The 25,832-nt window shown below is 45.4% G+C and overlaps 1 long non-coding RNA gene and 1 pseudogene across 1 annotated transcript; both read right to left on the bottom strand.

Annotated features, from left to right (window-relative positions):
- Window positions 1-2,993: 2,993 nt before the first annotated feature.
- Window positions 2,994-22,754, bottom strand: LOC125507125 (heavy metal-associated isoprenylated plant protein 41-like; annotated as a pseudogene).
- Window positions 18,641-21,166, bottom strand: LOC125509727 (uncharacterized). The gene is made up of 5 exons (XR_007284194.2): window positions 19,902-21,166; window positions 19,714-19,818; window positions 19,588-19,633; window positions 19,066-19,453; window positions 18,641-18,933 (listed from the first exon to the last, which is right to left on the bottom strand). It is a non-coding gene; the product is annotated as an uncharacterized LOC125509727 (long non-coding RNA).
- Window positions 22,755-25,832: the final 3,078 nt, after the last annotated feature.

Below are 25,832 nucleotides of genomic sequence, written 5' to 3'. Positions count from 1 at the left end.
CCTGTAGTTCCCATGATTGTCAGAGATAATCGAAATTAAATGGTGATGTGACTGATTACAACTTTCCTGCTGCAAAGAACTCTATTATGTCATGGCTTCCTCTTGTGGTTGTACTGCAAATTCTTTCCCGCAGACTAAAAAAACGAAGTTGTATAGATGTAACTAAGGAGGGTGTTCTCATAATCTATACTTTAGCATAGAAATACTCCACTGGAAAAGTAAGGAATTAGCGTAAGGCCCTTGTATATGCACCAAACTTAATAATTAGGCTTGTTAGCTTACAAAATATGACAAAGGGTACAATTCCACATAAATATAGTTATCTGAGTACACGAAAAATCTAACTGGCAAAATGGAGATTGCAGGCCAAGATGAGTGAGAGGACTACATCGGACATCGTTCGCCATGAGTCTAGTACTCACAACAAAACATTAATCGCTTCCTCCCATTAAATCCAAACTCTTTTATCCAGTACATGAACAAATTGAATGGGTATGAAGCAGGTGTCCATCGATTGGGAATTAATAAACACATCATTATTCTGAAGGAGTGAGAATCGTTGATAATTGAGGAGAGCGTACCCGTAGCCGACCGCTGATCTTTGGCAACCCTTGGTAGGCAACATGAGAACAGAACACATCAATATTATTCCTGAAAAAAGCATGAGAAAATTAGACATATACTATTAGCAATCAAACACATGTCCGGGACTCCCGGCAACATGTCCAAGACAGCTGAAAGAAAATGAAAATAGCATTGTATAATATATGAAGAGCATGAGAACATATACATAGGTAAGCATTGAGATCCATATTCCCATGTAGTTAAAAATGACAATCACATGCAAGCAACTAACCAATAATCATAGAAGGTATTACTTTGACAATACTTTCAATTAAGTGGCCGATTTTATTTGAAGCAAGGGCAGATAGGAGATCAAAATGGACTCTCTGCAGAATATTCGTGAAAAGAACAGACTAAATTCATGCAAACTGATAAAAGTATTTTCATGTGGCCATGATTCTGACCGTCAAGAGGGCAATACTGAATGCCTTTACTGAACCTAATTAATCTTCTGCTTCATCCATACTCCCCTCTTTAATTAAGAAACTGTTGGGAGATCGACAAATAATAGATACGAAGAGATCGACCAGTGGACTGCTCATAAAAGTATAGATCCAAACTTCTCTGAACAAAACCCAATGCACATGTATGTGCAAATGCAGCAGAGCAGATCGTTAAATCATAATATGTGATGGTTAATTGGTTACTAATTCAAGATCAAGTGCAATATGTCAATAATGAAATTATTGTCCTTTAGTTTCCAAAATGAAAAAAGAATTAGGGAAAGGGTCATGCATTACCCATTTAGCTTGCACACGGTAACATTGACACCAACAATAGGAAGGAGTTCAGTTTGCACACTGCAATAAAATTCCACGTGCTTAAGGTGGCGCTAGCGGTATTGAGAAGACAGGAGAGACATGGGTAAGGAAAGTGGTTTGGTAGTACATGCGAACAGATCTCAACTGCAAATAGGGCTTCTTCTTCCTCTCTCACCTCAAACCATGCCGACCGGCTGGCCGTGCTCCAGGCCGGAGGAAACGGAGGAGGTACTGAGGGTTGTACCATGGGCGGCGGCGGCAAGATTCTTTGTGACGCCACGACTATGCGGGGTGGCGGGCATGTGAAGCTGAGGCAGAAGATTGATGGTGGTCATCCAAACGAACCCATGTGGGAGCCAGCCAACGAAGAACTATTGGCATGCAGCGGTTCCATCCAGGCACGATGTAGTGGCGCTACATCCAACCCAATCTTGGCATGAAGGTCGCTCGCATCGGAGCTCAGTTTTGACAGCCGCAACTCTATAAGAAATATGTATGTGGGAAGATGAGATGCGTGAGGAAGTGAGACATGATGCATCTGTGATCTTCTTCCAGTTATAAAAGGAATGCATCATACATTACGAATAGAAAAGGATGGATAGCTTCGAGGGATAGCTTCGAGGACAGGACTCCAAATGCATCAAGTAAAAACTGAATTCTAAGTAAATGACGAATCGTTTCAGTGACCAGAGTTTGCTGCGTACTAAAAAAATCTTGTGGAAATGATGTGTCGCTTCGCTGACCTGGATCTTTACGTACTAATGAAAAACCGAGTCCCATGATTTGTTGATGGAATTGTGTGGGCGCCAGCTGTTGGGTTAGTGATGATGTGGCTGCATATAAAATCAGTTTTTGTTTAGATGGCATGGTTGCTGATGTGGACAGCTTGCATGTTGAGATAAATAAGGTAGTGGAGGTGAACTTCTTAAGTATATAGGATTCACGAGCTTAGCTTTTCAAAGTGAACAGAACAATTGCCTTATCGTTTTTTTAGGGAAATGCAGCTTATCGGTTCGACCAAGAATTTGGAACAAATCGTTATAGCGATACATTCGATTCTTATAGGGGTTATTGATTGGTTGGTTCGGTCTCAGATTATCAAAATAAAACACCCCCAAAGACCACGTAACCGCTCATCAGAATTCATGAGGGAGTATTTTAGAGTTCCCTTTCTGTTTTCAAACCAAATTTGCAATATTTGCAGGTAGAGAAAACAAACAGCAACAACACATACAGGTGAGACGAGTGGATGAAGCACCCCAAACTTGGGTAAATTGAAAACAGGGAGAAATGCCGTGCGAATCAATGCAAGGAAAGTGATTGCATCTTCATTACCAGAATGTTGTTCATACCTTTAATACAGTACACCTAATCGGTAACAGAATGCAGGAATGATGCCTCATCAGCACTTACAATGCCATGCCCATGGAAGTTCAAAAGTGTTCAAAAGTGCTTCGCGACATCAAGTTCACTAAAATAACACTAGCAACTCACCAAAATAGCTCTCAAGCTCCACGTCTAGTTTGTTGATGCACTACAGGTTCACCTAATTTCACTGCTATGTAAGGTGCCACCAGTTACTAATTCCCAACATTGCTTTGCCACCGCTCATGTAGTCAAAGTACGGCGGGACATATTCATATCTTGGCAAATGTAGCAGTAGCATTGGCATTCTTCTTCAACGTCATTACGTTTCGCGATGAACTTGTATGTGCTGCAGTCACCAAGACGGAAAGGTCTGTTGGACTTTGGACCGTCTCCTCTCTTCTGGTTATAGCCGGGGTAGTCTTGTTTCTCGAAACTAACTACGTCAATCATGACTAGAGAAGATTCCGAGGCGAGCTGCTCAATATCCCACGCGTCGTAAGGATATCATGTCTTGTGGCTGATGTGGATTTCACCCTTAGGCTGAAGCAGCTCTCGTGCATTGCCAAAGAACCTAGGGCCGGTCCGGAGATTTCGGGGGCCCGAAGCGGAGCTAGAACATGGGACCCTTACTATGAATCTCATTTGGGACATTTACATTGGTTTACGTGAATATGTATATATCTATCTTAAGGATGCATATGCTTCTTACAGTATGACAAAAACAATCAAATAAGGCAGCAATGCATACCTTGGCAAGCTTCAACGCATCCTGTGCCTCCTTATTCATGTTTTTCTTGATTTTTTTTTTTTTGCTTTTTGATGAAGCATTAAAACCATCTGGTACATATAATGAGGCCCGTGAGTCAAATTTCATTAACTAGATGAGAAAATCATTGAATAGGAAATTCAATAAATTCACTATATTACTTGCATGCAGATCCAAAAACATCATGACCACTTTGATCCTCAAGATCTAAGATGATTTTTTCTATGGAAAAGAATCATATGAATGCCTTTCAGATAATGCCTTTGCAGCATCGTAACAGAATGAAAGAATTGATTATCCAGTTAAGCAAACGAGTTCGACACAACTTAGTGGTTAATCCCACTTCAATAGACTCATCCCATGCTCCTAATTTTTGTAATCAAACAACAGTACCATGGCTCCTATTTTTGGGATGCAAAGCGAAGATCCTCATAGTGACTACAGGTTTTTCAGTCGGGGGTAAGGAAAAGTATAAATCTCAAAATCCATATAACCCTACAGGATTCGATCAAAAGGATGCCAAACGATCCTTACCAGAACCTGAAGGCAAGCCTACTGGTAGGGCGTGCTCCTCCTCCGTCGCTGCCCTTTGGGATCTGTCGGCGATGGCTTTGCGGCGATTGGGGAACAGACAACGTTCTACGCTGGGAGGGTTTTAGGGAACGATCGTCAGGCCGTCCGTGTGCAGGGCCAGGCCAAGTATATCCCGCTGCTCTACGGGGCCTGATGTCTGATCCAAGGAAACAGCAAAAGTTTCTCCATAAAAAAAGGAAACAGCAAAACATGCGTAGGAAAACGTACGTACTGCTGCTATGGCCTATCACAAACCTGCGTACCCTGGGAGGGGGCCCCTCGATTTTGGGGGCCCGGGGCGGCTGCCCCCCCTGCCCCTCCCCAGGGCCGGCCCTGAAAGAACCCCTTCACCAGCTCCCTATGCAAGCTATGTTAGATAATAACGAGATAAAAGAGACACGAGAGCACACAGATTTTTACGTGGAAACCCTTGCGGGAGAAAACCACGGACGCACGAAGGCGCAATCACTATGAGGAGGAGTATTACAAGCACGAGACGACAGGCCGTCTGAGATGCGACTACATGGGGTATATATGAGGGGCAACACATAGGAGTCCTTGTAGGACAAGTAAACGAGTTGTACTCGTACGCGTCGGTACCAACGCAAAAGGCCCACACCGTATGTACTACGTCTAGTCCAATACGGTACTAGAATTTGGATCATAATTTAACAATCTCCACCTTGAGCCAAATTCCCTCCAGTAGTCGAAGAAAGTGAATAACTCCATCCAAATCAGCTTAAACACTTTGTGCGTCAAAGTCCATAGGACTAGTGAGAAATACCAACTAAGCCTGAGCAAAGCTCAAACTTATTGGTCGGAACTGGCTTTGTCATCATATCAGCTGGATTATCATGAGTACTTATCTTTCATACCTTCAAATCACCTTCAGCAACAACATCTCGAATATAATGAAATCTGACATCAATGTGCTTTGTCCTCTCATGATACATTGGATTCTTTGTAAGATATATAGCACTTTGACTGTCACTAAATACGGTAGGGCAAGATGAGTCTCCACAAAGCTCAGTGTACAAACCTCTCAACCAGATAGCTTCTTTGCATGCCTCAGAAATAGCCATATACTCGGCATCAGTAGTGGAACAAGCCACAATAGACTGCAAAGTTGCTCTCCAACTCACAGCACAACCACCAATGGTGAAAACATAACCTGTGAGTGATTTTCTCTTATCCAAATCACCAGCAAAATCAGAATCAACAAAACCAACAAGTCCATCTCTAGTTTTCCCAAACTGTAAATAAGCATTAGAAGTATCTCGCAGGTATCTGAAAATCCACTGAACTGCTCTCCAATCTTCTTTTTCAGGATTAGCCATGTATCTACTGACAACACTCAATGCATATGATAAATCCGGACGAGAACAAACCATGGCATACATAAGTGAACCAACTGCACTCGAATAGGGAACTCTATACATGTACTCAATATCTGCATCTGACTTAGGACATAAAACTGATGATAATTTGAAGTGTGCAGCTAACGGAGTACTTACTCGCTTGGCATTATGCACATTAAAACGATAAAGAACTTTATCAATATATCCCTTCTGACTTATATATACTTTTCCAGACGGTCTATCTCTGGATATTTCCATGCCAAGTATTTTCTTTGCTGCACCCAAATCCTTCATCTCAAATTCATTACTCAATTGCTTCTTTAGTTCATTAATCTGTGACATACTCTTTGCAGCAATAAGCATATCATCAACATAAAGGAGCAAATAAATAGTTGAACCTTTGACAGTTTTCAAATAAACACAACTATCATAATTAGACCTTTTGAAACCTTGAGAGAGCATAAAGGTGTCAAATCTCTTGTACCACTGTCTAGGGGATTGCTTCAATCCATAAAGAGATTTCTTTAACTTACAGACAAGCTTTTCTTTTCCAGGAATAACAAAACCTTCAGGCTATTCCATATAAATATCCTCTTCTAATTCTCCATGTAAAAATGCAGTTTTAACATCCAATTGTTCAAGCTCAAGATCATGCATGGCAACAATACTGAGTAAAGTGCGAATAGAGCTATGCTTCACAACAGGAGAAAAGACTTCGTTATAGTCAATACCTGGAATCTGACTGTAACCTTTAGCAACTAACCTTGCTTTATATCTTGTCTCATCATTAGGAGAAACACCTTCTTTCCTCTTGAAAACCCACTTGCAACGAATAGGTTTCTTCTCTCTAGGTAATCTTACTAAATCCCAAGTGCCATTCTTTTCAAGTGATTCCATCTCATCATGCATAGCGGTCATCCACTTATTACTATCACTAGAAATAATAGCCTCGGAATATGAAGAAGGCTCAGAATTACCTTCAATTTCTTCTGCAACAGATAAAGCAAAAGAAACAATATTGCACTCTTCAATTAACCTGTCCGGTTTATTAATACCCCGTCTAACTCTGTCACGTGCAAGATTCCAACTGGGTGGAACAATAGGCTGATTTGGAGGGGGAGTGACATGATCATCATTAACGACGGGTTCATCATGTGCATCAACAATTTCATTACCAGATGTATCACCTGAGTCAATAACATGCTCCACCTGAACAGTAGGCTCCTGAACAATAGGCTGATGTTCACTCTCAACAGGAACATTAGTAGATGAAACATCATGTAACATAGCAGATTCATTGAAGATAACATTTCTTCTAATAACAACCTTCTGGGTTTCAGGATTCCATAATTTAAAACCTTTAACACCAGACTTATAACCAAGAAAGATGCACTTAACAGCCCTAGGCTCCAACTTTCCATTATCAACATGAGCATAAGCAGTGCAACCAAAAACTCTCAACTGTGAATAATCAGCAGGTGAACCAGACCATACCTCAATTGGAGTTTTCTTATTAAGAGCAATAGATGGTGAACGGTTAATGAGATAACAAGCAGTGGAAGCGGCCTCAGCCCAAAAACGCCTATGCAAACCTGCATTGGACAACATGCAACGGGCTCTGGAAATAATGGTCCTGTTCATACGCTCAGCAACACCGTTTTGTTGAGGAGTATAAGGAACGGTGTAATGTCTGACAATGCCTTAAGACTTGCAATAATTCTTAAATTGTTTAGAACAGAATTCCATACCATTATCAGTGCGAAGTATTTTTACCTTCTTTTCAGTCTGCCTTTCAATCTTAATCTTCCACTCCTTAAATGCTGAGAATGCTTCATATTTATGCTTCAAGAAATAAGGCCAAACTTTTCTCGAATAATCATCAATAATAGTCAGCATGTAACTAGCACCACCTAGTGACTTTCTGCGAGATGGTCCCCATAAATCAGAATGCACATAATCAAGAATACCTTCAGTTGTATAAGTCGGAGTGTTGAACTTCACCCTCTTGTGTTTGCCGAAGATACAATGCTCACAAAATTTCACCAGGTTCATATCCATCAAGAAGACCTCTCTTATTTAACTCTGCCAAACCAAGTTCACTCATATATCCAAGACGCATATGCCAAAGGTTAGCAGCATCACAATCAGAATTATTTGAAACAACTGGAGTAGCGTTACCTGAAACGGTAGAACCTCAAAGGTAATAAAGACCATTGGTCGAACTTAAGTCACCTTTCATCACAACAAGGGAGCCTTTGGTGACCTTCAAAACACTATCTCCACCTAAATACTTGTACCTCTTTGCATCAAGGGCACTAACAGAGATAAGATTTCTCTTCATCTTCGAAATATACCGAACATCTGTCAAAGTTCTGATTATGCCATCAAACATCTTGATTCGAATAGAACCTATGCCTTCAATCTTGCATGGTGAATTATCAAAACCCAAAACGGAACCAGTAGAAGTAGTGGAATCGAAAGTATTAAACCAATCTCTATGTGGACACATATGAAAAGTACATGCAGTATCAAGTACCCACTCATCATTGGTCTCAGCACATCCAGCAATAACGACAAGAGCATCATCGAAACTATCATCACGAGCAACGTTAGCAGAATTTTCACCTGGTTTGTTACCTTTCCTCTTTTCTTTATTCTGCAACTTGAAACACTCTGAGATGTCATGCCCGTCTCTCTTGCAATATCTGCAATATTTCTTGTCTCTAGATTGTGACCGGCCCCTGTAGCCGTTTTTACTTTTGCCTCTGTTTTCATTATTGGAGTTCTTCTCCTTTGTCCTGCCACGAACAGATAATCCTTCTGCTTGGGATGAACTTGAACCATCATGAGGCATCATTAATTTCATCTTCTTTTTAGAGTTCAAAGCTTCATAAACTTCATTAAGCGTGAGAGTATCACGACTGTATAATATGGTGTCTCTAAAATTGGTATAAAAACTTGACAGTGAACAAAGTAACATTAAAGCAGTATCTTCCTCTTCATACTTAACCTCCATTGCAGCTAAATCAGATATGATCTCTTTAAATTCTGAAATATGATTCAAAACATTACCTCCCTCGGGTAACCTGTGCAGGAATAATTTTTGCTTCAGATGCATCCTGCTGGTGAGATCTTTAGTCATGTAAATCCCTTCCAGCTTTAACCATAGAGCGGCGGCAGTTTTCTCGCTCAAAACTTCCTGCAAAATATTATTATGCAAATGGAATTGAATTTGTGACAAAGCCTTACAATCAATTTTTTTCTCCTCATCAGTCCTGAATCCTTTGCTTCCCAAAACTATCCAGTGCTTCATCATAGTCGGAATGTGCCAACAACGCCCACATCTTGACTTGCCATAGGGTAAACCTTGTGTCATGGTCCAACAGCGGAAGATCGTACTTCATGGGTGCCATGAGTCGATAAAACTGTATACACAAAGTAATACAAGCCGGTAGAAAAATTCTTTACAGAATTTAATTAATGCAGATCAAACGGATAGTAGGATAAATAGCACCTGGCAGTGGATGTAGCAATTGAAAATCCAGACTGTAGCTTCACGTGACAAATAGTACCAGTAGCGGGCTATCTAGTACTAGCTCTTGATCAGAGAGGATTAAAGAAAGCTCTTGATCAGAGAGGATTAAAGAAAACGAATCTGGACTCGGTGGCTTCACGTGAACAGTACTCAAACTAGTACTCCACACGGCTTGGTAGATGAACGTGGCTTGGGTCTCCACACGAGGAACCGATGGCTGGTTAGATCGCTTGCCGCCGAATCCTCGGGACTTGATGCAACAGAGAGCGCCAGGGTACGCGAGCGGAGCAAAAAACCAATCACACGGATCGGTGGAACCTGCAATTTTTAAGGATCGCGGAGGCGGCTTGCAGACGGAATCGACTTCCTGTCGGTCTCGGCGAAATCGATCCGACTTCGGATCGCCTGGTCACGCGCGGGCGGCGGCGCACGCAACCCTAATCTCTCGATCTCAAATCTCGTATTTGTAACTTGGCTCTGTATACCACTTGTTAGATAATAACGAGATAAAAAAAACACTGCACACAGATTTTTACGCGGAAACCCTTGCGGAAGAAAACCACGGACGCACGAAGGCGCAATCACTATGAGGAGGAGTATTACAAGCACGAGACGACAGGCCGTCTGAGGTGCGACTACATGAGGTATATATGAGGGGCAACAGATAGGAGTCCTTGTAGGACAAGTAAACGAGTTGTACTCGTACACGTCAGTACCAACGCAAAAAACCCACACCATATGTACTACGTCTAGTCCAATACGGTACTAGAATTTGAATCACAATTTAACAAGCTAAGATCAGAACCAAAAAGGTCAAGATGGCGATACAAAAGGTCAATTATTGAAGCATTAGGGCATCTCCAGCCGCGCCCCCAACAGCCCCCCCCCCCCCCCCCGGCCACTTTTTTGGCGCCGGCGCCGAAAAAACGGCCCAGTCGCGCCCCCAGGACGCCGAAAATCGCCGATTCGGACCTTTTTTCCGCCCGGCGGTCACAGGCTGAACCCGGCGCGCTGGGGAGCAGTTGGGGGCTCCGGCGCTAGGGAAAAGCACGCCTGGCCCACACCGACAGGGGAAAAGTCAAGGTTTTCTTCCCCCGACTCGCCTCGCACCCCCCGCGCCCTCCGCCACCACTAGCTATATCCCGGCGACGGCGGCCGCCCTACTCTGCTAGATAGCCATTCCTCGCCGGAAAATAGCAGCGCTTCGCCGCGGCAGCCCCTTCCACAGCAGCTGGGCGTTTCCGGCCGCCGTTTCCGGCCGCGGAGGCGCAGTTTAATTAGCAGCGGGTACACGCCCACCGAGCGCAAGGTGTTCGGCGTTTTGCCTGACTCGGCGATGGACTCGGATGACGAGGAAGAGCTCGCCGCGCTGCTAGAGGAGGAAGCCGCGGCCGACGTCCAGGAAGAAGAGCATCTCATGGTGCTCGCCGCCCTCGCCCAGCTGCTGGCGAGCAATGAAAAGCCACGACGAGGTGGCTCGGCGTCGGGGCGGGTGAAAGCAAAGAACCGGCATCGTCTCGAAGGCTACTGCATGCTCTACTCCGACTACTTCGCCGATGCTCCACTTCATGGCGAGAAAACATTTCGGCGCCGTTATCGAATGAGCCGAAAGCTCTTCCTCAGGATTGTGAATTCCATCTGGGAGTTTGACAACTACTTCAAGTGCAAGATGGATTGCACTGGCGCTCTTGGATTCACCTCCATCCAGAAGTGCACGACAGCGATGAGGATGCTTGCATATGGAGCTCCCAGTGATTCACTCAACGACTATGGGCGCATGGCCGAGTCCACCAGCATAGAGTGTTTCTACAAGTTCTGTCGGGCAGTGTGGCAGTGTTTGGGCCACAATACTTGAGAACACCCAATGCGGAAGACACTGCTCGGATCCTAGCCCAGAATGCAGCAAAAGGATTTCCTGGGATGCTTGGAAGCATCGACTGCATGCATTGGAAATGAAAGAATTGCCCATTTGGTTGGCAGGGGATGTACAAAGGCGCCAAAGGCGGTTGCAGTGTGGTGCTTGAGGCGGTAGCCACACAGGATCTCTGGATTTGGCACTCCTTGTATGTCAGGAACTCACAATGACATCAACGTGCTGCAGTGCTCTCCTGTTTTTGCCAAGCTCGTTGAGGGCCATTCTCCTCCGGTGAACTTCGAGATCAATGGGCACCAATACAACAAGGGGTACTACCTAGCAGATGGCATCTATCCGAGATGGTTAACATTTGTGAAGACGATCTCAAACCCTGCGGCAGGAGGCAAGAACGACTGGTTTGCGAAAGTTCAGGAGGCTTGCAGGAAGGATGTCGAGCGGGCATTTGGTGTGCTCCAATCTCGATTCGCTGTTGTTCGGTACCCCGCTCAGACCTGGTCCAAAGATCAAATGTGGGAGATTATGACTTGCTGTGTCATCTTGCACAACATGATCATCGAGAGCGAGCAAGAAAACCCAGTGTTTGACACTGAACCATACTACAGGCAGGGTCCTCTAGCCGAAGTTGATCACCATCTACCGGCAACTTGGACTGCCTATCTCAGTATGCGTCAGGAGATCCGAGACCCACAGGTGCATCATCAACTGCAGAAAGATCTGATTGAGCACCTATGGAGGCTCAAGGGGGACGCCGTGTGATGAAATACGAGTTTTTATTTGTTGAACTATATAATTTGTATTGAACTATTTGTTGTTGTACTATTTTGTTGAAGTATTTGATTTTTCTGTGATGAAATATGTGATAAGAAATAATTGTGTTGATAATTGAACGCCGAGACACGGCGAAACCACGTCGAATATGGGCCTATTCTCGCCCATATGGGCCCTTTATTCGCCGAAATTGGGCTGCAAAGTGGGCCAATTTCGGCGCCTGGGGGCGAGACTAGGCGCAAAACCGCCCCCAGCGCCGATTGTATTGCCGGCTCGCCCCCAGGGGGCGATTTTTATGCGTCCGGGGGGGGGGGGGGGGGGGGCGCAACGGCTGGAGATGCCCTTAGCTTTTAGGAAGGGTTTTTTTTTGGGTTAACTCTAAATAGGAAACCACCAGCCATGGGCGGCCACCAGACCCAAAAAAGAGGGTCCCCAAGAATATAGGGAAAAACATGCATGTGAGCCATGCTATAAACATGCACTTACAAAAATCATGGTAAAATGTGCATTACAGTATTCTGCTGGTATGGTTCACTTACCTCTTCTCTTCCTTTTTGCACAGAAGAGAAACGTTCATGAAGAACAAATAGCCATTATCGAGTCTGAAGGGTGCTCATCTTCAGCTCATGGCCTCCTGGTACACTACTAGAGCTCCAGGTTTGAATGGTGGTGCCACAAGTCTGGCTTCTCATCTTGCTTTGCGGTTTCATGCAGCTGTGGAACCCCGTGGGAAGAGGCATGTTTAATATGAGAAGAGAGACTAGAAGTCACTTTTGCAACAATTAAGAGATCCACTCGAAGAACACGGAGACTAAGGCCCTGTTCGGCAACCCACCCACTCTCGGAATCTGCGGAGCGGAGAAACTGCAGCTCCGTGATTTTCAACTGAAGGCTGCAGCTCCACCCGCTCCGGGAGCGGAGTTGTGGTGCAGCGCGATTCCGAACAAGGCTTAATTTAAGTTAGAAGTCTCTGGGCAAATCAATTTCTTCTATCAACTAGTAAACATACACGTGCAATGCATGTTTCATTAAATCCAAATTTTGAATACGCAGATCACATCTCGACTAATAAAATTAGTGTTCATGCATGTGAGTTGTTACACCATATCCAGTAAAAATAACAATACATCATATACGTTCGTAAGTGACACTCAGTTCATTGTTACTCATACCCACAACTTATCAAAGAGACCATCTAAATCTAATGCGAATTCCGGGGGCTGTGTACCTCTCAAACACTGCATCCAAAGTCACCTAGATCTTCCCGTGTCATTCTCCTCCCATCATATCTCGTCTGGTCGCCCCGACCTCTCTCTTCTTTTCTAGCAATGCACCCTGCTCCAACATCGCCAAGTGAAAATCCACCTCACACAGTCGACAAATACATAATATGAAGAAATCTATAAATCTAGTACTACATTAAGGTTGTGAGGTCAATTCAACATTTGGAAAAAAATAAATATGGAAAACTGTACTTAATTAGGTCTCTGTTGTTGGAGTTGCAAGATCTATTTCCATCACTGGTGACATGGAATTGTTGGAGTTTAAATAAAATTACTCATCACAAAATACTGTTTGAACAACAATTATTTTGATTACTAATAGTTACACAAAATATAGTTTTTGTGCAACATTGCAAAATAAATGGATGTCTGGGAATTATAAATGGAAACAAAAAAATATCCAAACTTAGAAATACCTGCAACTGAGATTATAAGTTGGCTAGAAAACATCAGCCATACATCAGTTCAAGTGGCCAAGCAAGAAGTAAATACAAGAGGAGAAGCATATATCGGTCCAATACCTTCTACACAAGAAAGAACTTAACTTTACAAATCTCCTCGTTCAGGCATACATATGCTTCCCCCGAAAAAAATAAAGGCATACATGGGTTAAATCAGGGTGCCTAAATGAAGTAAATCTTCAATTGTTAGTCTTCAATCATCTCCGGTAATGTTTTTTGCATTTTGAAAATATATAAATGTTCAAGAAATCAAATTAATTGTTTAAGGAGAAAGTAGCTTGTCACAAAAAGTAACACAAACTACACAAAGCTATCTGAAAAATGGATTCCCAACTTTTCATAATATTGTTTCAATCCCATGCCTATTTAATGCAATGTTAGCGGTTTGCACATTAGGTTGGGTTTCTTCCAGCATGCTATCTATGACCATGAGGTGATTTATTAATTCAAAGAATTTGTTCAAGAGTGAATTTACAATGTAGCTCAATGAATAATATGGAACGTAGTAAGGCAATGAGAAACAACAAGAACCATGTCTTACTATGCTTGAGCTACATATGCATACCTTAAAAAGGAGTGCTGTTATTGTAGAGCTTAATCTCTAATCGAGCTTTCTCATTAGTGCAACCCATAACAATATTTTAGAAAGTTTGCCCAAGTAAGACTTAATTATTTCACCTAGTAACACGGTAATGCTTTTCTGCAACCAGTTGCATTCTGTGAGAATGTTGATACATCACATTCGCAGAAATTGTCAGTGTCACTATCCAATGTGAAACCCATCAACTTAAACCAACACTAAGAGTAGCAAACGTTTTGCGCCCAGTATGGAGGAGTTTTGAAAACAAAAGATATACCAAAAAGGGTGTCGTCGACCAATAATTTCAGAAATAGCTGCGGTTGATTATATAAAATAAATAGAGGAAACATCATATTACCAGGACAAGAGGTCACATGCAGGTTACCAGCAATCTCAGCATCAGTGTGGTAGATGAAGCTTTCTTCCAAAAAGGCTCTTGGACACAACCTATAGCCTGAAAGGGCTCCAGGATCATATACTACAAAATATACATAATATGCTTTCATGAACCTCCATTGCACACTTTGTCGCTGTGACGCCCCCGATTCAATCGTACACTAATCATACACGCAAACGTGTACGATCAAGATCAGGGACTCACGGAAAGATATCACAACACAACTCTACAAATAAAATAAGTCATACAAGCATCATATTACAAGCCAGGAGCCTCGAAGGCTCGAATACAAGAGCTCGATCATAGACGAGTCAGCGGAAGCAACAATATCTGAGTACAGACATAAGTTAAACAAGTTTGCCTTAAGAAGGCTAGCACAAACTGGGATACAGATCGAAAGAGGCGCAGGCCTCCTACCTGGGATCCTCCTAACTACTCCTGGTCGTCGCCAGCGGGCATCACGTAGTAGTAGGCACCTCCGGTGTAGTAGGAGTCGTCGTCGAAGGTGGCGTCTGGCTCCTGGGCTCCAACATCTGGTTGCGACAACCAGGTAGAAAGGATAGAGGAAAGGGAAGGAGAAAGCAACCGTGAGTACTCATCCAAAGTACTCGCAAGCAAGGAGCTACACTACATATGTATGCATTGGTATCAACTGGAATAAGGCTATTATATGTGGACTGAACTGCAGAAAGCCGGGATAAGGGGGGGATAGCTAGTCCTTTCGAAGACTACGCTTCTGGCAGCCTCCATCTTGCAGCATGTAGAAAAGAATAGACTGAAGTCCTCCAAGTAGCATTGCATAGCATAATCCTAACCGATGATCCTCCCCTCGTCGCCCTGTGAGAGAGCGATCACCGGTTGTATCTGGCACTTGGAAAGGTGTGTTTTATTAAGTATCCGGTTCTAGTTGTCATAAGGTCAAGGTACAACTCCAAGTCGTCCTGTTACCGAAGATCACGGCTATTCGAATAGATTAACTTCCCTGCAGGGATGCACCACATTCCCCAACACGCTCGATCCCATTTGGCCGGACATACTTTCCTGGGTCATGCCCGGCCTCGGAAGATCAACACGTCGCAGCCCCACCTAGGCACAACAGAGAGGTCAGCACGCCGGTCTAAACCTATGCGCACGGGGGTCTGGGCCCATCGCCCTTAGCACACCTGCACGTTGCGTACGCGGCCGGAAATAGACCTAGCCTAGTGGCGTTCCAGTCCAATCCGGCGCGCGCCACTCAGTCGCTGACGTCACGAAGGCTTCGGCTGATACCACGACACCGGGATACCCATAACTACTCCCGCGTAGATGGTTAGTGCGTATAGACCAAATGGCCAGACTCAGATCAAATACCAAGATCTCGTTTAATGTGTTAAGTATCCGCGAACACCGACCAGGGCCAGGCCCACCTCTCTCCTAGGTGGTCTCAACCTGCCCTGTCGTTCCGCCTCAAAGTAACAGTCGGGGGCCGTCGGGAACCCAGGCCCACCTCTACCGGGATGGAGCCACCTGCCCCTTCAGCCCCCATCTCCGAACAGTATCACAGGTAATGTAACTGTGTAAAGTATATCGTATATGCCCGTGATCACCTCCCGAAGTGATCACGGCCCAGTAGTATAGCATGGCAGACGGACAAGAGTGTAGGGCCACTGATGGAACACTAGCATCCTATACTAAGCAGTAGGATAGCAGGTAATGGTAACAACAGTAGTAGCAAGGACAGGCTATGCATCAGGATAGGAATAACGGAAAGCAGTAACATGCTACACTACTCTAATTCAAGCCGTATAGAGAAAAGAGTAGGCGATATCTGGTGATCAAAGGGGGGGCTTGCCTGGTTGCTCAGACAAGGAGGGGTCGTCAACACCGTAGTCGATCGGGGTACCAGCAGCAGCGTCAGTCTCGTAGTCTACCGGAAAGAAGTAACGGAGGGGGAACAAAATAAATAACAGAGCAACCAAATGTAACACAAAGCAAGACGCGGCAATACGTTGTGCTAGGGGTGACCTAACGCAGGGATAGGTGATGCCGGCGAAGGGGAGAAACATCCGGGAAAGTATCCCCGGGGTTCCGCGTTTTCGGGTAGAGGAGCCGGAGGGGGAAAGTTGCGAGTTTGATATGTTAGGGATGTGTGGCGGATGAACGGGCTGCGTATCCGGGTTCGTCTCGTCGTTCTGAGCAACTTTCATGTACAAAGTTTTTTGATCCGAGCTATGGTTTATTTTCTATGAATTTCTAAAGATTTAATGATTTTCTGAAATTTCTGGATTATTATTAATTTTGAAATATTAAACACCTAAATTACTTTTCTCACCAAGGGCTACCCTAGCCAGAACCTATTACAGGTGGGGCTACGTACAGCCAGCAGCAAAGTCAGCTATTGACTGAGTCAACAGTGAACAGTGAGATGGGCCCACATGTCATTGTCAGCGGGTTAACCAAACCTTATCTGTTGGAATAGTGAAGTGGACCCACACGTCATTGACACAGAACTTAATTTAGACTAATACCAAAACTACAGGGACATGGCCCACGGGTCAGTGACTAGTTAGTGGCACATTTAGCACTAAAAGTAATTAGGCAGAGAGGGTTAGTGAAAAGGGGGATTAGCCACTAATTAAATGGGTCGGCCCCACCTGGCAGGGGTCACACCCGTGCTCCAGCGGCTGGGCTCGCGCGCGGCACAGAGGCGCGTGGCGGCCATGGCCAGTAGGCCGTGCGAGCGGGAGGGCCGGCGGCCGGAGGGGGGCGGCAGGGGCCCGAGGCGCGGGGCGGCGGCGGCCGGAAGCTGGCGTGGCAAGCTGCAGGCGGCGGAGGGGGCGGCCGGAACGCGTGCGCGCGACAAGCGGTACGGGCGGCGGGCGGTGCGAACGGGCGGAAAGCAGCAACGGCGAGCGCGTGCCCTGGCGGCGGCGGGGCATGGCAGTCTGGACGCGGCGAAGGCAGGCAGGTGGCGCGGGCGGGCGCGCTGGCGAGGCGTCAGCAGTCGCACGCGGGGCGGCCGGGCTGTAGAAAAACAGCGACAGCAGCGGCAAAGTTTCAGCAGGAGCAGCAGCAGATAACAGCGTGGCGGCAGGCGCGGGTCGGTGCAGGGGAGCAGCGGCGCAGGTGCGCCGGGTTGCAGCCAGGGCGCGGCCACCGGCAGGAGCACGCAGAGGCGCGTGCACGTACACTGAGGCTCGAACACAGCCATGGAAGAGGACGACCGGGCTCGGGAACGACGGCAAACGACAACAAATCAAAGGGGAAATAGAGGGAATCGACGTGGTGCTCACCGGGGAGCACAAGGGTGGCTCGGCGATGGCTTAGGAGCAGCAGAGGCGGCGGATCGACGGTGGTGCCCGAGGAAGAAGAAGGCGTCGATCCCGTCGATGCAGGGGCTCCCGGTTCCAATTGGTGGATGTAGTCGAAGGAGTGAACGTCGACGAAGCTCGCAGAAGAGGTGGCTGGGCGCGGGGTGCTCGGTAGGCACGTGGACGTCGGAGACCATGGTGCCGAGGGCTCAGGCGTCTGCGAGGGTAAGGGCTACGGCGCGAGGGGGAGGGAGGAGAGGTTAGGGTTCGACCAAGGAGGGAGGGGTACTTGTAGGTCGCCGGGGAGGTGGTGGATGGCCGCCACGCCCTGCCTCCTGTACTGTAGCGAGAGGAAGGGGGTAAGTGGGAGTGTGGGCTGGGCCAAAAGTACTGTGGTCATCCATTTTCTATTTTCCCTTTTTTGTAATTCAGTTAGCCACTATTTGTATTTATTTGAGTGATAAAATGAATTTAGTCAAACTTGAAATTTGGCACACAATTTGAGAACAACATTGTGGTGTCGCATAAAAAGTTTTAGAGCCAACAGAATTGTTCAAGCATTTTTGGAAATTCAATAAGCCAATTAATATGCCATTGGGCCACTTTATATTTTCCTAGGGATTAAAGGGAGAGCCAAATGATGTTGGTTTTAACAAGACAAAGATCATGGGGATTTATACTAAAATGCGAACATTTTAGTATTATAGTTTGGAGAAACAATATTTTGACTTGTCTTTTAAATGTGAATTTGAGGTCGGTTTGGGACAAAGTGATGATTAGCAAAATTTAATTATGATGACATGGCACCATTAACAGGAGTTTACTGTAGCTTGACACCCCGGATGTTACAGTCGCTATATGTGCATACAAATGTTTGATGCTTAGTCGGACCACAACATCAAAGCAATCTTGATAGGATTACTTGATGACTGCAGCTAGCAGCAATGCAATTCATGGACATTGACCTCCTATAGATACCACGATCTGTAGTAAATTCACCTTAAAACACACAAATATGAAGCGATATTATAGACAAGTTAACCTGTAATACAATTGGTTTGCGAACAAATCTACTACTGACCATGGAAAGAAATCTGAACATTCTTCATGGGTTCATTTATACTGTCGGGATACGTTAACAAACACACAATGCTGAATTCTTTATGGGTTCATTTCTCTCCAAAATTTAAGATGCATTGCGAACATTCCCTCTACATAAAATGGAACCACTCACTCTTTTCTCTAAGCGCTCTGCGTAGACAATCTGTCCACTTCCAGTAGCAACTAATTAACCTGCCAAAGCAACAATTAACATTAGCGATGTAGGCGAACTCACTCACAAATAGCTACTATAAGGCTACTGAATATCAGAAAAAACAAGAAGGCAAAAACGAAACTTGAAAAATAAAATAATTCCATCAATACCCTATTCTCCTTATTGTGAAGCCTGATTATCAACAACGGCATGTGCTGCGTCCGCGGGGTCGTCGGTGGCAATGCAAGGAGTGGGCCAAGCCAGGGATGCAGGAGGACAGGGAGGTTAGTGTTGAAGAGATTGTGAGGTAGGCGGGAGGGAAGTGTCGAAGAGATTGTGAGGTAGGCCGCAGACGGGGAAGGAAGTTCGAAGAGACTGTGAGGCAGGCCGCCGACGGGGAAGTAGAAGATTGCTTGCAACGGATGTGTGGCGTCCATGGGGTCGAAGGCTGCAGAATCTGCAGGGAAGGGGATAGGCCTGGGAGGCGCGGGGGTCGTGTATGGAGGGGCAGGCGCGGAGAATCGATGGAATGATCTGCCTTATCTGGTCATCATCAACCTACAATCGAATGGAAACACACGTCATTTATTTTATTCAAAATGAATATTTCTAGCATCAATTGAAATCATGCTTGAACTACAAATGAATGAAGTGCTTGTTGGGATTGGAAATATATGTAGTCAGTGACATACAGCGATCCAACTGCTGAAATTTGTGCTCTTGAGCACCTACACAGGCCTGAAAGAAGTAATCAAAGAAGAGGGGAATCACTTATGAACACTGCAAGTTTGCAAGTAATTTGTAGTGTGGTTAATTACATATTTACATGTCGACCGGGCAGAGAAGCAACCACTCGTGATCTTGCCTGCTGCTGAACACTCTCTGATTATGCACCCCAATGGACAATTGTTCGCGTCATCATTCTGCACAAATTTGCAAGATGAATTTGTATAATGCATTTCAAGTATGAACTGCTAGCTAGGAGAAAACTGAATGTGTGGAGCACCCGACGATGGTGACGATGCGCTTGGAGGCGGCAGTGATGCACCGACCCTGGTTGCCGAGGTCGAAGCCATCGGTTAGCTTGGGCATGGCGTCACCGGACCGTGTCCCCCCCAGCAAACCTCCCCTCCCCCTCCTCCTCCTCCTCCTCCTCGTTGTCTTAGTTCCTCTACCCTGCCTCACCGTCGAACTTGTCCTCTCGCCGCAGAGCGACGGGCGAGCGGGCCATGTCTCCCGACGGCACGCGTCTGGATTGTCCCCTGGGTGGCGGCCGCCCGGCTGAGCTCCTCGGCGGCCCGTTGCCCTGGTGGTGGCGGCTTGGCGGCCAGCAGGGCCTCGCCTCCCTGGCGGACCTTGTTCGTCGCCGTCGTCGTCGCGGAGCCCCGGCGGCAGCGCACGCCCGCAGTTTTGTGGAGGAGGGCGCTGTTCCTTGGTGGCGGCCGTGACGACTGCTGCTGGCGACCCGCGGCGGCTCTAACGCGACCTGCGGCGGCTCCAGCTACGGGCGGCTTCGGCGCGAGCTCCGGCGGCTCGGCGAAGGGCGTGGGGCGGGGCGGCTCTGGTGGCGACCTGCGGCGGAGGCGGGGCGGTTGGGGAGGCGCGGGGGCGAGGCTGCGCGAGCGGCGTGGAGGCGGCAGAGGCGGGGCGGTTGGGGAGGCGCGGAGCGGCGTGGCGAGGGTCGTGGGAACGGACGTGTGGTGTGGCGATGTGTTTAGCGTTTTTTTGAGTGTTTAGCGCTAAGATGTGTTTAGTGGCTTGGTGCTAAACATGAAAAGAATCTAAGACGTTGAATCGAAGGGTGCATACGGTGAAGATTTGATGGATCTCCGCCTCTCGTGCTTTTATAGGGGTAGTAGATACAGAGAGACACAACCTTTGCATTTACATGGAGAACATACTACTTAACCAAATGATTTAGTTCATATGGAAGCATAAAGAGCTACATGCTTTAAAAACATCAAACTGTGACATGACATAGGAGAGCTCAGACTCCAGTTTACAAACTGTGGGTACTGACTAAAATCAAAGCAGAAAAGGAAACAGCATTTATAGAATCTTTCCAGTACCACTTCCACCGGCAAACAAGTTTTCTAACAAGTCACACAGGAGGATAACTCCTAAAGAGATATGTGTTACGGGGGATACTGACTAAAATCATTAAGAAATAGGCGATGCAATAAGTCCGCATGAAAAATAACTTCAATTTAAGTTATCCAACGATTGACCAAATATTAACAACGATGCATAAATCTAAACATAGAAAGGGAATACACATACTTGACCATATGCAGCTCGTACTCCTTTCCTACGAACCCAGCATGAGGAAAGTTAAAGACAATCCGATGAAACCGTCTCATCACCAGATAAGAGTGGCGCTGCATGCTTTTTGCATTGATACCATGCAAAACTTTGGGCCCCATTCTCTTCAATTCTCTTACATTTGCTTCTGCTTCGCTATATTTCCCAATCAGAGCCTCTGCCCAACAGAATTGTCAACACGAAATTTCGATAAAATAGATTAATAGTATAAAAAATGATCAGAGAATCACAAACGACATTACCCCTCTGAACTTATTGGTAACTCAGGTAAGCAAGGGCAGGTTGATGCATACAGGGCATAACATACACTGCTTATTGGTAACTCAGGGAGTAATTACGAATGATGCAAATAAGAACTGAACAACTATTGAAAGATAACAGGTTCAGTATAACAGATCAAAGAAGTGGCGCTTACATGAAATTAAATCAGGATATTTTTGTGGAATAGCCTGATAATGTTTTGCTGATGCTAATGTTCTTACTGGTTTATTCCCAATTCATGTTTCCAGAAATATTTCTTGGGGTCCAAAACAATTGCTTTTAGTGGCTGAGTAACCAGGGATAGAGTTTATTTGCCACATTTTTATTATATGGTATATTGGACAACAGGTTACTCTGAACCGTTGACCCAAGAACAAAGGATCGATGTCAATAGATAAAACTCATTAACAAAACCTAGGCTCGTTCAACAGTGTAACAGTGCTCATATGAACACATGGAAGTTATCCAACTGCAAATGCTCCGTTCCAATAATCCAATTATGCAAAGGAAGAAAAATTACAACAAAAAAGCAGTGTTTGCTCACTGCGCGTGTCTGTCCATGAGAATCAATTTATCATAGCACTTGTGTCATTTTACTTCATAATTAATTTCAACGAGGTCACACAGATCCGTGGCACAATCAATTATGTTCTGGTGTATATACTAATACTAAAACTGAACCAACTAACCAGGCCATGCACTAAGTTACTAATTTTGCAAGGACCACAACTAACCATTGAAATGCGCAGTGAAGCATTCCTTAAGTAACAGAAGACATCAAATACTCTAACAACCCTTTTCAAAAGAACCTCCTAGAATCCACAAATAAACACGCGGCATTCCTAGAATCCTAGAGCCCATCTAGGGTTCCAGCCACTACATCAGGGTACTCTGCACCGAATCTGCAGTGCTAAACTGCAACTTTTAGTCCCGCGGCAAGAGGGAGTGGGAAGAATCCAACCGAAGGAATCGAGGGATGTCGCGACAAGGTTGTAGCCGGAGCCAAACGCAGCGGCGAGGGACAGCGAGAAGGAGAAGTCGCCGTCGCCGACGATCAGGATGCTGTGCACCGAGGAGTAGTGGTGGAGCCACCTCACCCCCTTCCCCGCCATTCCCCTCCACGGCGATCGCCCGCACCCTCTCCGCGACTCCGCCGCCGCCGGCGCGTCGCCCTTCTCCCGTGGACTGGAGTGTGGTGAGACTGGTCTGGAGTGTGGATTCGAGGCTTCCGGGAGAAGGATCCGTTTGAAAAAGTTTGGAGGTCCGAAGGAGAGGGTGGGCATGGTCCCTACATGGCAGGGTGAAGGGACGGAGTACATTGGCTAAAAAATTAGAGGAAGAAAAAGAGGTCAAGCTAGCTCATTGAGCGCATAAGGGCATGTACAATGGGGACCACGGCTAGTGCTGCCTTGGCCCATCCAACTAAATTCAAGGACGTGAGGCTACTGGTTAATTTTCTCTCATCCAACGCTAAGGCATGAGGCCATCATTGTGGAGCCAATATGCTGAGGTCATCAAATAGAGGATGTACCTATCTCTCATTTCCTTTCCCTCTGCTTTTCCTCTCTCCTTTCTCTCTCTTCGGTTTGTCTCATGGACTTGCAGGGCGACCACACTCTTTGTCGAGCATGGCATCCGAGCCTAAGTGGACAATGGGGCGGCAGGTTTGGGGCAGTCCGTTGGCCATGCCATAACTGCATTCTGAGCCATCTAATGTTATGGATGCACCAATGAAATATGAGCCGCCAGATGGGCATTTAGGGGGACCAAATTCTATATACAGATTGATTGCTGGTACAATTTACATATTGGTCGTCAGAAATCATCCATTTGCGCAAACAGTCCTGACATTGTTTCTTTCCTTGCCCTCTCGTCTTCGTCTCCTGCCTGAACGTGCCAGGGCAATTTAGATCGCGAGCTAGGGTTAGCAATTCCCCTCGCTGCCTCTCTCCCCCGCTCCCCTAGGCTGCCCGACCTTCTCTCTCTCTCTCTCTCCTATTCTTTGAAAAGGTCATCCCGAGTGGAGCTTCCATTGCTGCCAGCGAGCACGTGAATGCAGCACGATAACACTATAGTTCCGAGGGACATTGACGCCACAACACAAAGGATCTGGCCATCTTCTACAGCTCCAGGATCCAGGGTATGCTCTGTTAATTGTATGTGTATTATGGTTCTTCCCTTTTATCATATTTTCCAATTGTAGCCATTAGAGTGTGAAATAGTCAAAGAGATGTGATCTCTATTCATATCTTTAGTTGGTAAAACATTTTTTTATCTCTTTGCAAACTCTAAAATGAGATATATATTTTTTTGCATGAAGGTTAGATTTGGTATGTGAAAAATGATGACCTGGGAGTTGGCATACATGACTGGAGTACATTATATTAGTCGTTTATTCTTTTTATTCACTCCATTGGTATTACAATGGGAAGTGCACTTATGATGTCCAATTGAACATGCTAAAAGCATTATTAGTTGTTCTTGTGCCTAAAATATGCCCAATTACACTATATTCCCAATATCTTTTTTCTTGTTCTGATCCACATTCTACTAATGCACACGAAGTAACAATACTACCCTGTGCCACTTGTTAGTAAGTTAGTCATCTTACCAATTCATGATGCATGTAATGTTTAGCCATTGCATTTCCACAAATAGGCAGCATGGAGTCTGTGGCAAGTGTTGCTCTAACCAAATGTTGTGGTCACAACATATCGTAAACCAAAAGAAAGAGGTATTATAACAACCGTTAAAAAATATGCATGTCTTAAGGTTTTACTAATGTGGTTTTGTTATTTGTACTAGGGCGAATAGCATCCAAAAGGCCCCTGACACTAGTAGAAAAGGAGGCTTTCGTTCGGGCCTGGCCAACCCATTAGTCCTGGTTTGTGAGCCCAGGGGGTTGGCCGGGGCCTCGTGGGCATTGGTCCCGGTTCGTCTGGGCCCATTTGTCCCGGTTCTTGGCACGAACCGGGACCAATGGGCCTCGCTCCTGGCCCACAAACGTTGGTCCCGGTTCTTGGCTCGAACCGGGACAGAAGGCTGGGCTTTAGTCCCGGTTTCAGCCACGAACCGGGACAAATGAGTTGCCTATATATACCCCGTCGCCGCAGCAGAGCACTCCACAGTGCTCTGTTTTTTCTGGCCGGTGAGGAGAGGGCATTTGGGTGCTCTAGCTCACCTCCTATGCACATGAGGTGTTCGATGAAATGCCCGAGCCACGCTAGTTAAGCTTTCTCCTCTCGAAGCTCGATCTCCAAGCTCCATTTTCCCCGAGATTTGTCTAGGTTTAGCGGTTTGTCATGTCCCGTCCCCGTCTTCACCGCCGTCGATCGCCCGCGCCGATCTCCTTGCCTGCACCACCGTGGTGAGCCTCTTGTTCTTATCTTCTTCTGAAAGAAAAAAAATTATTACTTTAGATAGATACTTGTCTAATTTTCTTACTTTTATTATTGCTTGTTATTATATAGTGCGATGGTTTTGGTATCCGCCCCCGTCAGCCCTCGTCCTGGCTATGATTCGAATGTGGTATATATTATCTTTTATAACTATTTGGTTCATTTATTGTTTATGACAATTATGCCCATCAAGTTGACATAGATTTTATTTATGTAGGAGGTAGTTGAACCAGAAATTCCAACCAACCCTATTGTCGAGAGGTTAAATTTAGTTGAAGAAGAAAACAATTACTTGAAGGAAAAAATAAAAAAATTGAGGAGGAGAAGATGATATTGGAGTTGCATGTTGCGGATGTCGTCGATGATCACAAGATCAAGATGGATGCAATGCGGTTGAAGATTAGAAAGATTAGAAAATATGCCATTCATACCGAGGCTTGGTATCATTATGTCGTTGGACCAATTTTTACCTTGGTTGTGATTATGATTGCATTTGTTGTTGCATTGGAAGGTTTTATATAGTTTCAATGTATGGTTTAACTAGATGCTCTGGAGAGCTATATGTTGTTCAATGAGAACTATGTATGCACTTTGTTTTTAATGTGATGATGAACTTCTATTAATTTGGTCACTTATCTATTCATGGGAGATATATGTACTAAATTGATGATGTGGCTTTGAATGGTGCATTTTGAACAAAGAAAAACTATGGAGTTCAAACAAGTTAAAAAAAATGAAATCCCTTTGTAACAGACGAGTTTCCGTATGAAACCCTCATACTTCGAAAGAGATTGTCCGTTTTGTACACGAAGTGCATCCAGTTTTTGCCATAACCCTCTCTACATTCTTGCACATGCTATATGTGTGAAATGATGATACCATGCCAACTTTCAACCTTTTCAGAGTTCATTTGTAGTGCTTTTCAATTTCAGGGTCTTATAGCTGGAAAAAATCAG

Source organism: Triticum urartu, chromosome 5A (assembly GCF_056163025.1).
Source record: "Triticum urartu cultivar PI428250 chromosome 5A, HENAU_Tu73, whole genome shotgun sequence".
NCBI lineage: Eukaryota > Viridiplantae > Streptophyta > Magnoliopsida > Poales > Poaceae > Triticum > Triticum urartu.
Note: the sequence above shows the minus strand (reverse complement) of the source record. Positions and strands in the feature narration are given on the sequence as shown.